The following is a 13,373-nucleotide window of genomic DNA, read 5'->3' on the forward strand; positions in this document are numbered from 1 at the left end:
TGGGCTTGGAGTTAAAAGAGCTGGGTGCTAGATCTTACTCTGCCGTGGTCCACAGTCACTCAAACCCTTTGACAGGTTTTCTCATCTGCAAAGCAATGGCACTGGGCTAGATGAGCTCAAAGATCTCTTCTGCCACTGCATTATATAATTGTAATGCAGTGATGAGTGTATACTTATTTATTTGATTTATTTAATTGAAAGTTAAAAAAAAAACTATCCTGTCTTTGGCACTGTCATAGTGGATTAATAAACAAGTCTTTTCCAGGGAAATTCTGCCATGCTGTAGGGAGAGCAAGCATCGCATTCTGAGCTGAAAACCCTGGCTACTTATTATCTCTCTGGGTTTTGATCTCCAGATCAAACAGTGAAGAGACCCTTATCCATTATAAAATAACTACCTACAGTACTTTGCTCCTACGGCCCTTATTAATGTCTCACTACAGGGGATATATTAGGATCTGAATTATTTTGACATTACAGTAAGGTTTGTGCTTATAAACACAAGATCGCACCATAGTAAAGCTCATTAGCATATTATAACCGATTAGATGTTCAAAATCCACAAAGGCCATTGGTTCTGCAACCCCCTTGGGGGAAGAAATCTAAGGGCAGCAACGGCAATAATCTCAAATCACAGAAATGCCTTTGAGAGTGTGTCCTTGGCTTCACAGCACTAATTTAGGGGAAAAAAACATGAATAATAAAAAGAAAACTATTCAATTTAAATCTTTTTAAGACCATTCTCCAACACTAAACTACATAGTCAGTTTGCTTCATCCATTCGTCATGATAGTTCAAGAACCACTGACTGAGGCCTCCAAACAAAGAGGATTCAGGAGTCTCAGGAAATTTTACAATGCATTTGAATGTGTGTTTTTTCTCTGAAAAAGAAAGTGCCAATAGGTTAATTCTTCTCAGGTTAATAAAGATGTATATGTGTATATATGTACACACACGTATGCATTAGGAGATTAATAATTTAGCTCTTTAATATAAAGACATTTAAGAACACTGGTGGATACCAAGGTGTATTAGAAATATTTTTTGAAAGTCATGAGATTCTAAATTCCAGTATTAGAAATTGTCTGATTAGATTTTTAGCATTATACTTATTAAACGTAACTATCTTCAAAAAAGAAGAGTTGATGCCTGCAACTGTGATGTAGGTGATAAATGCTGAATATAACATGGACTGTCAAAAGAAGGAACAAATCAGTCTTAGAAGATATACAACCAGACCTTGTCCCACTTACTTTGAACGTGTCACCAGGAAAGATCAATCTCTTAAAAAGGGCATCATGGTTGGTAAAGTAGAGGGTCAACAAAAACGAAGAAACAATTGACTCAAACTTACCAATGACCATGAAGATGATGCATGACTGAGCAGTGTTTCATTCTGATACACATAAGTTAATATAATTGGAACTAACTTGACAGCACATAAAAACAACAACATTTTCAATCCATAGCCCAAGCCCAAGCCCAGTGCCGTCGAATCGATTCTGACTCATAGCGACCCTATAGACAGAGCAGAACTGCCCCATAGAGTTTCCAAGGAGTGCCTGGAAGATTTGAACTGCTGACCCTTTGGTTAGCAGCTGTAACACTTAACCACTATGCCACCAGGGTTTCCTAAAAGAAGGTGGAAAGAATACACAGAGTCACTGTACTAAAAACAATTGGTCAATGTTCAACCATTTCAGGAAGTAGTAATTAATAAATGCTATCTATGGATTTCAATCCATAACTAACTGATGATATTGAGCTTCTCCGTCAGCTCTTTCCACAGACGCAGTCAATCTGATTCCTGTACATTCCATCTGGTGAGGTCCATGTGTATAGTAGCCATTTATATTGTTTAAAAAAAAAAAAAAAAAGAGGTATTTACAGCGAATAAATCATTGGTCTTGCAAAATTCTATCATGCTTTCTCCGAAGTCATTTCTATTACCAAGGCCATATTTTCCTGTCACAGAGTGTCCTCCCTTTGAACCTCACATATAGTTCCAAACTTACAGATTTACCAAAAATATCTCCCCTGCTTTCCTTCACTCATTTAAATCTAACCTATCTTTGCTGCATCAAGTCTTCACTACAGCCCGCGTGGCTCTCCTCCAACATTAAGTGTTTTGTTATACATTTATTTCTCTCCCTGCTTGAGTGAAGGTCTGCATGTTTCATCTTTATCCTCTACAGTTCTGGGATTGTACAGGACACAGTACATCCCCCAACAGACATGCATTGGTTGATTTATTATTTAGAACGAACCCTGATTTTCATGTAGTATGTATGTATAGAGGCTTTATCAAAAGAGCCCTTGCTCTCAGCGGATACTGTCTGCATTCACATGGCAGCCATATAAGAGCTTTTAGTTAAGAAAAAATATTTAGTTGCTTTAAATTAATAAATTATTCACTTCCATATTATGCCATTTGAGCATAAGATATTTCTAACATTTCATTAAGTCTATCATGGAATCAAATGCATTATGTTATGACAAAATTTTTTACTTTTGTAATGGTGGACACTTTTGCAAGTCTAAAATTAAGTGAAAATACACCACATTGGCTCTGATTTAAATTAGGACACAAAAAGGAAACAAAGCAGTCCCCTTAGCTGGATATAATGTGTAGATTTCTTTTCACTTGGATGATGATGAATGGAGTGTGGTTGTCTGGGCCTCTAAAGTAGTCAGAATATCCTGCAGGGTGTCCTGGAGGTAGCAGAAAAAAAAATTAAAAAGAAGTAATATGTTCCCAAAGAGTTCAATGCTGCTCTTAAAAGTAAGCTAGTGCTGATGTTGCGGTATCTAGGGAAATCCACTATTGCACCATGGTTGCATGTACAGCTCTGGCTGAGACTCGTTGCAATGTTTGTTAGTTTCTTTGCACTCTGAGAGTTCTTTGTGAATATTACTTTTACTCTATTTGATCCCATGAGACTAGTCTTCTGTCTGCATTTGCCAAAGCAGAGAAACTTTGTGACTACAATATTAAGGCTTTCTCAATTTCCAGATGTCACATAGTATCAGAAAAGTCAGTCATTTCAACATTTAAAAAGTTAAACATTATTCAACATTGTGCTAGAAGTCCTAGCCAGAGCAATTAGGCTAGACGAAGAAATAAAGGGCATCCAGATTGGCAAAGAGGAAGTAAAATTATCTCTATTTGCAGATGACATGATCTTATACACAGAAAACCCCAACGAATCCACCAGAAAACTACTGAAACTAATAGAAGAGTTTGGCAGAGTCTCAGGTTATAAGATAAACATACAAAAATCACTTGGATTCCTCTACATCAACAAAAAGAACATCGAAGAGGAAATCACCAAATCAATACCATTCACAGTAGCCCCCAAGGAGATAAAATACTTAGGAATAAATCTTACCAAGGATGTAAAAGACCTATACAAAGAAAACTACAAAGCTCTACTACAAGAAATTAAAAAGGACATACTTAAGTGGAAAAACATACCTTGCTCATGGATAGGAAGACTTAACACAGTAGAAATGTCTATTCTACCAAAAGCCATCTATATATACAATGCACTTCCGATCCAAATTCCAATGTCATTTTTTAAGGTGATAGAGAAACAAATCACCAACTTCATATGGAAGGGAAAGAAGCCTCGGATAAGCAAAGCATTACTGAAAAAGAAGAAGAAAGTGGGAGGCCTCACTCTACCTGATTTCAGAACCTATTATACAGCCACAGTAGTCAAAACAGCCTGGTATCGGTACAACAACAGGCACATAGACCAGTGGAACAGAATGGAGAACCCAGATATAAACCCATCCACATATGAGCAGCTGATATTTGACAAAGGCTCAGAGTCAGTTAATTGGGGAAAAGATAGTCTTTTTAACAAATGGTGTTGGCATAACTGGATATCCATTTGCAAAAAAATGAAACAGGACCCATACCTCACACCAAGCACAAAAACTAACTCCAAGTGGATCAAAGACCTAAACATAAAGACTAAAACGATAAAGATCATGGAAGAAAAAATAGGGACAACCTTAGGAGCCCTAATACAAGGCATAAACAGAATACAAAACATTACCAAAAATGATGAAGAGAAACCAGATAACTGGGAGCTCCTAAAAATCAAACACCTACGCTCATCTAAAGACTTCACCAAAAGAGTAAAAAGACCACCTACAGACTGGGAAAGAATTTTCAGCTCTGACATCTCCGACCAGCGCCTGATCTCTAAAATTTACAAGATTCTGTCAAAACTCAACCACAAAAAGACAAACAACCCAATCAAGAAGTAGGCAAAAGATATGAACACACACTTCACTAAAGAAGACATTCAGGCAGCTAACAGATACATGAGAAAATGCTCTCGATCATTAGCCATTAGAGAAATGCAAATTAAAACCACGATGAGATTCCATCTCACTCCAACAAGGCTGGCATTAATCCAAAAAACACAAAATAATAAATGTTGGAGAGGCTGTGGAGAGATTGGAACTCTTATGCACTGCTGGTGGGAATGTCAAATGGTACAACCACTTTGGAAATCTATCTGGAGTTGTGTTAAACAGTTAGAAATAGAACTACCATACAACCCAGAAATCCCACTCCTCGGAATAAACCCTAGAGAAACAAGAGCCTTCACACAAACAGATATATGCACACCCATGTTTATTGCAGCTCTGTTTACAATAGCAAAAAGCTGGAAGCAACCAAGGTGTCCATCAACGGATGAATGGGTAAATAAATTGTGGTATATTCACACAATGGAATACTACGCATCAATAAAGAACAGTGACGAATCTGTGAAACAATTCATAACATGGAGGAACCCGGAAGGCATTATGCTGAGCGAAATTAGTCAGAGGCAAAAGGACAAATATTGTATAAGACCACTATTATAAGATCTTGAGAAATAGTATAAACTGAGAAGAACACACACTTTTGTGGTTATGAGGGGGGGAGGGAGGGAGGGTGGGAGAGGGGCTTTTTACTGATTAATTAGTAGATAAGAACTGCTTTAGGTGAAGGGAAGGACAATACTCAATACATGGAAGGTCAGCTCAACTGGACTGGACTGGACCAAAAGCAAAGACGTTTCCGGGATAAACTGAATGCTTCAAAGGTCAGCGGAGCAAGGGCGAGGGTTAGGGGACTATGGCTTAAGGGGACTTCTAAGTCACTTGGCAAAATAATTCTATTATGAAATCATTCTGCATCCCACTTTGAAATGTGGCGTCTGGGGTCTTAAATGCTAACAAGCGGCCATCTAAGATGCATCAGTTGGTCTCAACCCACCTGGAGCAAAGGAGAATGAAGAACACCAAGGTCACACGACAACTAAGAGCCCAAGAGACAGAAAGGGCCACATGAACCAGAGACCTACATCATCCTGAGACCAGAAGAACTAGTTGGTGCCTGGCCACAACCGATGACTGCCCTGACAGGGAGCACAACAGAGAACCTCTGAGGGAGGAAGAGATCAGTGGGATACAGACCCCAAATTCACATAAAAAGACCATACTAAATGGTCTGACTGAGACTAGAGGAATCCTGGCGGTCATGGTCCCCAAACCTTCTGTTGGCACAGGACAGGAACCATCTCGGAAGACAACTCATCAGACATGAAAGGGACTGGACAGTGGGTAGGTGAGAGATGCCGATGAAGAGTGAGCTAATTATATCAGGTGGACACTTGAGATTGTGTTGGCAACTCTTGTCTGGAGGGGGGATGGGAGGATAGAGAGAGTTGGAAGCTGGCAAAATTGTCACGAAAGGAGAGACTGGAAGGGCTGACTCATTGGGGGAGAGCAAGTGGGAGTACGGAGTAAGGTGTATATAAACTTATATGTGACAGTCTGACTTGATTTGTAAAAAGTTAGACAAAGATCCACCTGGGCTCCTCAACCAGGGATTTTCTGAATTAATGATCTGGAATATAAGATTTTTCCCATGTAATTCCTTTCTGGAATGTATTGCTTCTTGTTTGTACAATTCCAATTTTCCAGGAAAGTGCTGATAAAAAGTAGGTAATTTAGAAATGCTAGTTTTTGTTTGTTTGTTATAACCTGAATTTTAAACATAGAACAAAAGAGACTGAACAAAAACGATTACATTTACTTGTATAACTGAAAAACCCAAACTATGTATGTTTACTAAAAAAAAGACCCCCAAACAAATATAGAATTTGAAAAGACTAGGTTTAATCTCAAAAGCTTATAAATTTTAAATAAGTAATTGTTGACTGATATATCAAGGAATACGATCCCAATTGCAGCTTCATGGGGAAAGGTAATTGCAGCCACAGAGAGACTTACAGAGAGAGGACAGGTTCAAGGGAAGGATCTCTTGTGCTATATCACACTGGTATTCCCTGGGCCAAGCACAGTGCCTGACCCTCAATAAATGTTTGTTAAAATAATTAAATGAATAAGAAGTAAAGAAAAGAAAACTGCCATGAACGAATGAAGCTGGGGAAGTTGTCTGTTTGGATGAGGTCTATTTGGATCAGGCCAAGATGTGTCCAACAAGGAGCTGAGAACTGGAAATGGGAGGCCATAGCAGGATTGGAGTGGGGTGGGAATGGGATAGATGAAGACTTAACATTGTGTGTCTTTTTTATCCCTATGCCCCTCCATTTCTCATTTCTCTTCTCCCCTGCTTCCAGTTTTTTTTTTTCTCTTCTACTTTCTTTATTTTAATAGCCTCTGTCTGCTTTTTCTATTTTATCCCATTGCTTCTCTTTCCTGATCTTTTCCACCTTGAATCATCAGTATCTACTGACACCATTCTCTTTCACTTACATTTAATTATGGTTTGATCCAGTATCTTCAATCAAAGTGACAATCAATTCTTTTTAATAGGCACATTCTGTCACTTTCAGGCGATTTCAGTAGAGATATAAGGACACGATGAACAAGGCCTGTACCAGTAGAATAAAGAAACATAACGCTCTTTAGCTGGTTATATAAAGAAATATTACTCTTCCTGGCCTAAAGTATTACTGGGAGGGAGAGTAGAGAGACCTTACTATCCAAATCATAACCAAATTCCCCAAAACAACCCTGATTCCATTTGGCAACACCATACTTGAAAAGCTCCATGAAAGGGACATTTTTTACAGGTGCAACACTTTTCCCAATGGCAAAACTGTAATAATTCCACAATGCTTCTTAAAAAATGTAACCAAAATAAGGACAGCATTGTAGATGGAATAACAGTTCTCAAAGGTAAAAGTCCGATGACCAATTGTAACTTTAAAAGAGTTTACTGAATTAGTTCAATGGTTCAGAGAAATATAATTTCCAGTAAGAAACCTTTCAACATGTTCAATGTAAACTTTCTATTGAGACTTAAGACACATGCAGAAAAGTGTACCCAGCATAAGTGTACAGAATGATAACTTTTCATCAATCGTGTACCTAGTTCCCAGGCCAAGAAATAAAGCATTGCTTGTACCCCAGAAGCAACCCTAAGCTCCCTCTTCTACTTACAGTCACCCAAGGGCAACTGCTATCCTACTTTCTGACATCAAACTTCACTTTTGTCTAATGTATACTTCATACAATATGTAGTCTTTTTTGTCAGTTTCAATATTACATTTTTCATTGGGGTTTAGTAGGCTTACTCTCATTGCTATATAGCATTTAATTCATTGCCTATTTTACTATTGATGACTTTTAATATTTTTCAATATTAAAAGTATTTATTTTAGTAGACTATTTTTCTAGACAGTAGCATGAATGGCATGAATATGCATATGAATGAATATTTGTCATAAAAAATACTTGAGCAAGGCTATATTTAACTTCGATGTATTTAAAACAAGTGTGTTAGGAATTATATATTGCTATGGTTAGGAAAATATATCAATATCTAATTCCAAAGAATCTAATAAATTAAGAGTAAAAGGGAAATCATTCACTTATCAATAATATTGATTTATAAAAACACACACAAGCTTAAATGCCTAAGTTGTCATACACTATAGAGGTGAATTTAATTAATATTTACTTTAAATAACAATCTAAAAGTAATTGCAGAAAAATATAACGTTCTATATTTAGTTTCCAAAAACATATTACATTAGAAAACAATAAAGAAACTTCAGTTTGACAAGAGATTATGAGAAAAATTCTCGAGGAGTTTAGATGATCCAATTGTTTGGTTCAACTTCTTAAAAAGCTAATGTAATCCCAGGCCGTATAATATCCAGGAAGAAAAATTCTGGTACACTCTGCGACTGTCAGGCTCCATCCACCACGTCATATATTCTTCTTGCTGTATCTGAAAAGAGACTTTTGTAGACTAGGTTGTCCAGAGGACAGGCAATCAATTTATTTGAAAGATCTGGTAAGGGTTTCCTGTAACGAATGGCCGAAGAAGCAGAATATTTAGGCTTAGAGAATAGAGTTTTGGGGACATGACAGCTGGTTTCAAACATTCTACAAAATGGAATGTGAACTGGATTTAAACTAATCTTTTCTTGAGGGTAAAACTTGCAAAAATTAAGTAACAGAGAAAAGATTTTGCTACATTTATATGTTAAAAAAAGTCCTACCTAATAATTATAGCTGTCCAGTAGTGGAATTTGCTGACTCAGAACACAATCTTCTACTAAAGCAGAACTTAACCTTCGAGAAAATGACCTTCTCCAAATCTAAGAAAGTTCTACCTTACAATTATACTTTTCAACGATACAATTTGCTGACTCAAAAAAGACAATGCGACGTATGATTAACAAACCTTCTGCAATGTGTTTCTGCCTACACAGGGCAGTACATTGGTAATTTTTTTTAACTAGCTACCTTTTATTGATACGTTTTTCTCTATGGAAACATAAAATGAAACTAGAAATCCTAAGGTCTTTTTGAATTTTAAGTTTCAGTGATTCTACGTTGTTGTTGTTAGGTGCCACTGAGTTGGTTTCGACTCATAGTGACACTACGTACAACAGAACAAAACACTGCAGTTCCTGCGCCACCCTCGCAATCGTTGCTGTCTATGCTCAGGCCCATTGTTGCAGCCACTGTGTCAGCCCATGCCGTTTAGGGTCTTCCTCTCTTTTGCTGATGCTCTACTTTGCCAAGCATGATGTCCTTCTCCAGGGACTGGTCCCACCTGACAACAAGTCCAAAGTACATGAGACGAAGTCTCGCCATCCTTGCTTATAAGAAGCATTCTGGCTATACTTCTTCCCAGACAGGTTTGTTCATTCTTCTGGCAGTCTATGGTATATTCAATATTCTTTGCCAATACCATAGTGATTCTATACTTTCTAATTATTGAATATAATCTCATATTACCTATTTTTCTTAAGAAGTATTGACATTATATAGTTAAATTTTGCAATAACTTACAAACCTTGGGCAAAATATATTTTCTTAAGTAACGATACCTGTTGAAACATTCTGCAAACTAGTGAATTACCAACCTATTATATATCCATTGCATCAATCAGTAAGTGCTAAGTTGCCTTACAGCAGCTGACAGCCCCATAGCTCAGTGGTTTTAAACAATGAAGCCTATTTTCTTGCCCACATTACATGTCCATCACAAGTTGGCTGGATCTAAATTCCACATCTTCTTCACTCCTGGACACGCAATGGCAGAGCAGCCCCTCTGCAACAGTGCAGGTCATTATGGCAGAGGTAGCCGGTGGCCAGCCACATGCATTGCCCTTAAGGCTTCCACCCGAAAGAAATACCTGTTGCATCTGCTCATATGTCACTGGTTAAAGCAAGATTAATAACAAGGAAATTTAACAATGGGTGGAAGGACCATGCAATTTCTTTTCTCTTATTTTGCTTACTGTAGGTCTGCTTCTCATTAAGATAATGCCTATATGAAGATTTGGGCAGAAATCACAGCCTTCTTGCAATGATTTCTCATTACTATGATTATGCACCACACCTATGTCACAAGAGTGCAAGCTATAGCTAAGGTTGGAATGAAAAATACTAAACTCTGGAATTGGTATAGATTAACTCATTTTCTTTCAGTGTAGTTAGGCGAGTTCTTATGTATTGATTCAGTGTTAATCAGTGATTAGAAATGAACATTTTCCTTAGAAATTGTGAGATCTATATAGTGATTCTGTCTGAATGCGTACAAATCTTGAAAGAACTATGTTTGATCTGCCTCAGAGGAATATCGAGTTGAAGAACTCATCTCACATACACACACACACACACACACACACCCCAGATAAAAAGCCTTGGTAGCTGTAGGAACTAGGAAATTAAATCAATTTTCCACCTTTTTTTTTTTTTTTTATATAGCTACCTTCTATACCTATGTTTTTCTCCCTGGAAACATAAAATAAAGCTAAAAATACTTTCTGCCATTGTTTTTATTTCACTAAAACTCCACTTTTGTGAGAAACAATAAAAGACATAGCTGTGGATACTGCTATCCTGACATGGTAACATTCAACACACAGATATATTCTTAAAGTGAACTTAAAGTTGGCTGCTACTTGTCAAATTTTGATTCTTTCAAAAATAATTTCCTTCATGCCTCAAACATATGCCTATTTCTCTACTCATTTCTTATGTTTTCTTTCTACTCACTCTTGCTTGTCTAGATAGATGTTTCTCTCTTTTCTTTTAATAATCTATCATTTTAAAAGGCACTCCTTTCACGCTTGTCCTGACAGAAGCTAGTTTATATATTTAACAAATATGTATGGAGTGTTCCCACGTGTCAATAGGAGACTAAGTTTAGGAATTTAATAGTAAACAAGTTCCTACCTTAAAGAAATAATGGTCCTCTGGTGGCAGGGGGAGACAAACGGACCACCATAATGAAGTACTACCTAAATGTAAGCGTGTTTTTCATCTTTATTATTTCATTTTCTTCAAGTATTTCATCAACATTAGTCACATATGGGAAAATTTTAGCATTGGTCCCCAAAATTCTGTCCCATTACTAATGCTAACAGGTGTATCTAAGATTCTCAGTGAGGGATTTGTCCCACTTATGGGCTTTGGGATCTTCACCAAGAACTTCATTGAGTCCCAGGGAATCTCTGTTTTTCCAAAGCTTCCCAGATGATTCTGCTCCACAACCAAGTTTGGAAACTCCTGTGTTAGAGTCAATAGTGAGATAGTTTTTCCTCATATAAACCAATATATACATTAAACAGGCAATGAAATATATGTCCATGTAAATGAATAAGAACATATCTGTGTATCTCACACACCAAAATGTAAATAATGTAAGCTTAATTTTTTTTTTTTTAGATTATCATTCATCGTCAAAAGAACATTTCAACATCTATTCTGGAGTACAATGCTGTCAGTGATAGAAGAATATCCACACACATACAAGGAAGACCAATTAATACTACTGTTATTCAAATTTACACACCAACCACTGGCTCCAAAATTGAAGAAATTGAGGATGTTTACCAACTCCTTTAGTCTGAAATTGAACAAACACGCAAAAGGAGATGTACTGACAATTACTGGTGATTGAAACTCATGAGTGGGAAACAAAGAAGGATCCGTAGTTGGAAAACATGGCCTTGGTGACAGAAATGATACCAAGATCATATGATAGAATTTTACAAGACCAATGACTTCTTCATTGCCAATACCTTTTTTCAACAACATAAATGGCAAGTATACATGTAGACCTCACCAGATGGAATACACAGCAATGAAATCAACTAAGTCTGTGGAAAGAAGCAATGGAGAAGCTCAATATCATCAATCAGAACAAGCCCAAGGGGCCAACTGCAAAACCAACCATCAATTGCTCATAGGCAAGTTCTGTTTGAGGCTGAAGAAATTTTTTAAAAACCTAGGAAAGTATATCCCACTTGAATTTAGAGATCATCTCAAGAATAGATTTGATGTATTAAACACTAATGACTGAAAACGAGGCTAGTTATGGGATGACATCAAGGACATCACACATGAAGGAAGTAAAAAGAGGTCAAAAAGACAATAAAGAAAGAAAAGACCAAAATGGATGTCAGAAGAGCCTCTGAAACTTGCTCTTGAACATGGAGTAGCTAAAGTGAAAAGAAGAATCGATGAAGTAACTGAACAGAAGATTTCGAAGGCTAGCTTGAGAAGACAAAGTAAAATGTAATTAAATGCACATGGTCCTGGAGTTAGAAAACCAAAACAGAAGAACACACTCAGGTTTCTCAAGCTGAAAGAATGGAAGAAAAATTCAAGCCTCAACTTGCATTACTGAGGGATTCTGTAGACAAAATATTGAATGATGCAGGAAACATAAAAAGAAGATGAAAAGAGTACACAGTCACTGTACCAAAAAAAAAAAAAAGATGGTCAACGTTCAACCTTTTCAGGAGGTAGCTAGCACATGATTAAGAACCAATGGTATTGAAGGAAGAAGTCCAAGCTGCACTCAAGGCACTGGTGAAAAACAAGGCTCCAGGAATTAATGGGTACCAGTGGAGATGTTTCAACAAAGCGATGTGATGCTGAAGGTGCTCACTCATCTATGCCAAGACACCTGGAAGTCAGCTAGCTGTCCAACTGACTGGAAGATATCCATATTAGTGTCCATTCCAAAGAAAGGTGATCCAATGAAATATGGAAATTATGGAACAATTACATTAATATCACACACAAGTAAAATTTTGCTGAAGATAATTCAAAAACAGTTGCAGCGGTACATCAACAGGGAATAGTCAGAAATTCAAGCCAGATCCAGAAGAGGAAATGAAACAAGAGATATCATTGCTGATATCAAATCACTCTTGGCTGAAAGCAGAAAATACCAGAAACATGTTTGCTTATGTTGTATTGACTATGCAAAGGCATTGGACTGTGTGGATCATAACAAATTATGGATAACATTGCAAAGAAAGGGAATTCCAGAACACTTAATTGTGCTCACGTGGAAATACGAGGTAGTCGTTCAAAAAGAACAAAGGGATGCTGAGTGTTTTAAAATCAGGAAAGGTGTGCATCAGCGTTGCATCCTCTCACCATACCTATTCAATCTCTATGCTGAGCAAATGATCCGAGAAACTGGACTACATGAAGAAAAATGAAGCATCATGATTTAAGGAAGACTCATTCACAACCTGTGATATGCAGATGACACAACCTAGCTTGCTAAAAGTGAAGAGGATTTGAATCACTTACTGATAAAGATCAAAGACTACAGCCTTCTGCATGGATTGCACCTCATCATAAAGAAAACAAAAATCCTCACAGCTGGACGAACAAGTAACATCATGATAAATGGAGAAAAAATTGAAGTTGTCAAGGGTTTCATTTTACGTAGATCGGCAATCAATGCCCATGAAAACAACAGTCAAGAAATCAAATGACATACTGCATTGGGCAAATCAGCAGCAAAAGATATCTTCAAAGTGTTAAAAAGCAAAGATGCCACTTTGAGAACTAAG

The sequence above is a fragment of the Loxodonta africana genome, chromosome 21 (assembly GCF_030014295.1).
Source record: "Loxodonta africana isolate mLoxAfr1 chromosome 21, mLoxAfr1.hap2, whole genome shotgun sequence".
NCBI lineage: Eukaryota > Metazoa > Chordata > Mammalia > Proboscidea > Elephantidae > Loxodonta > Loxodonta africana.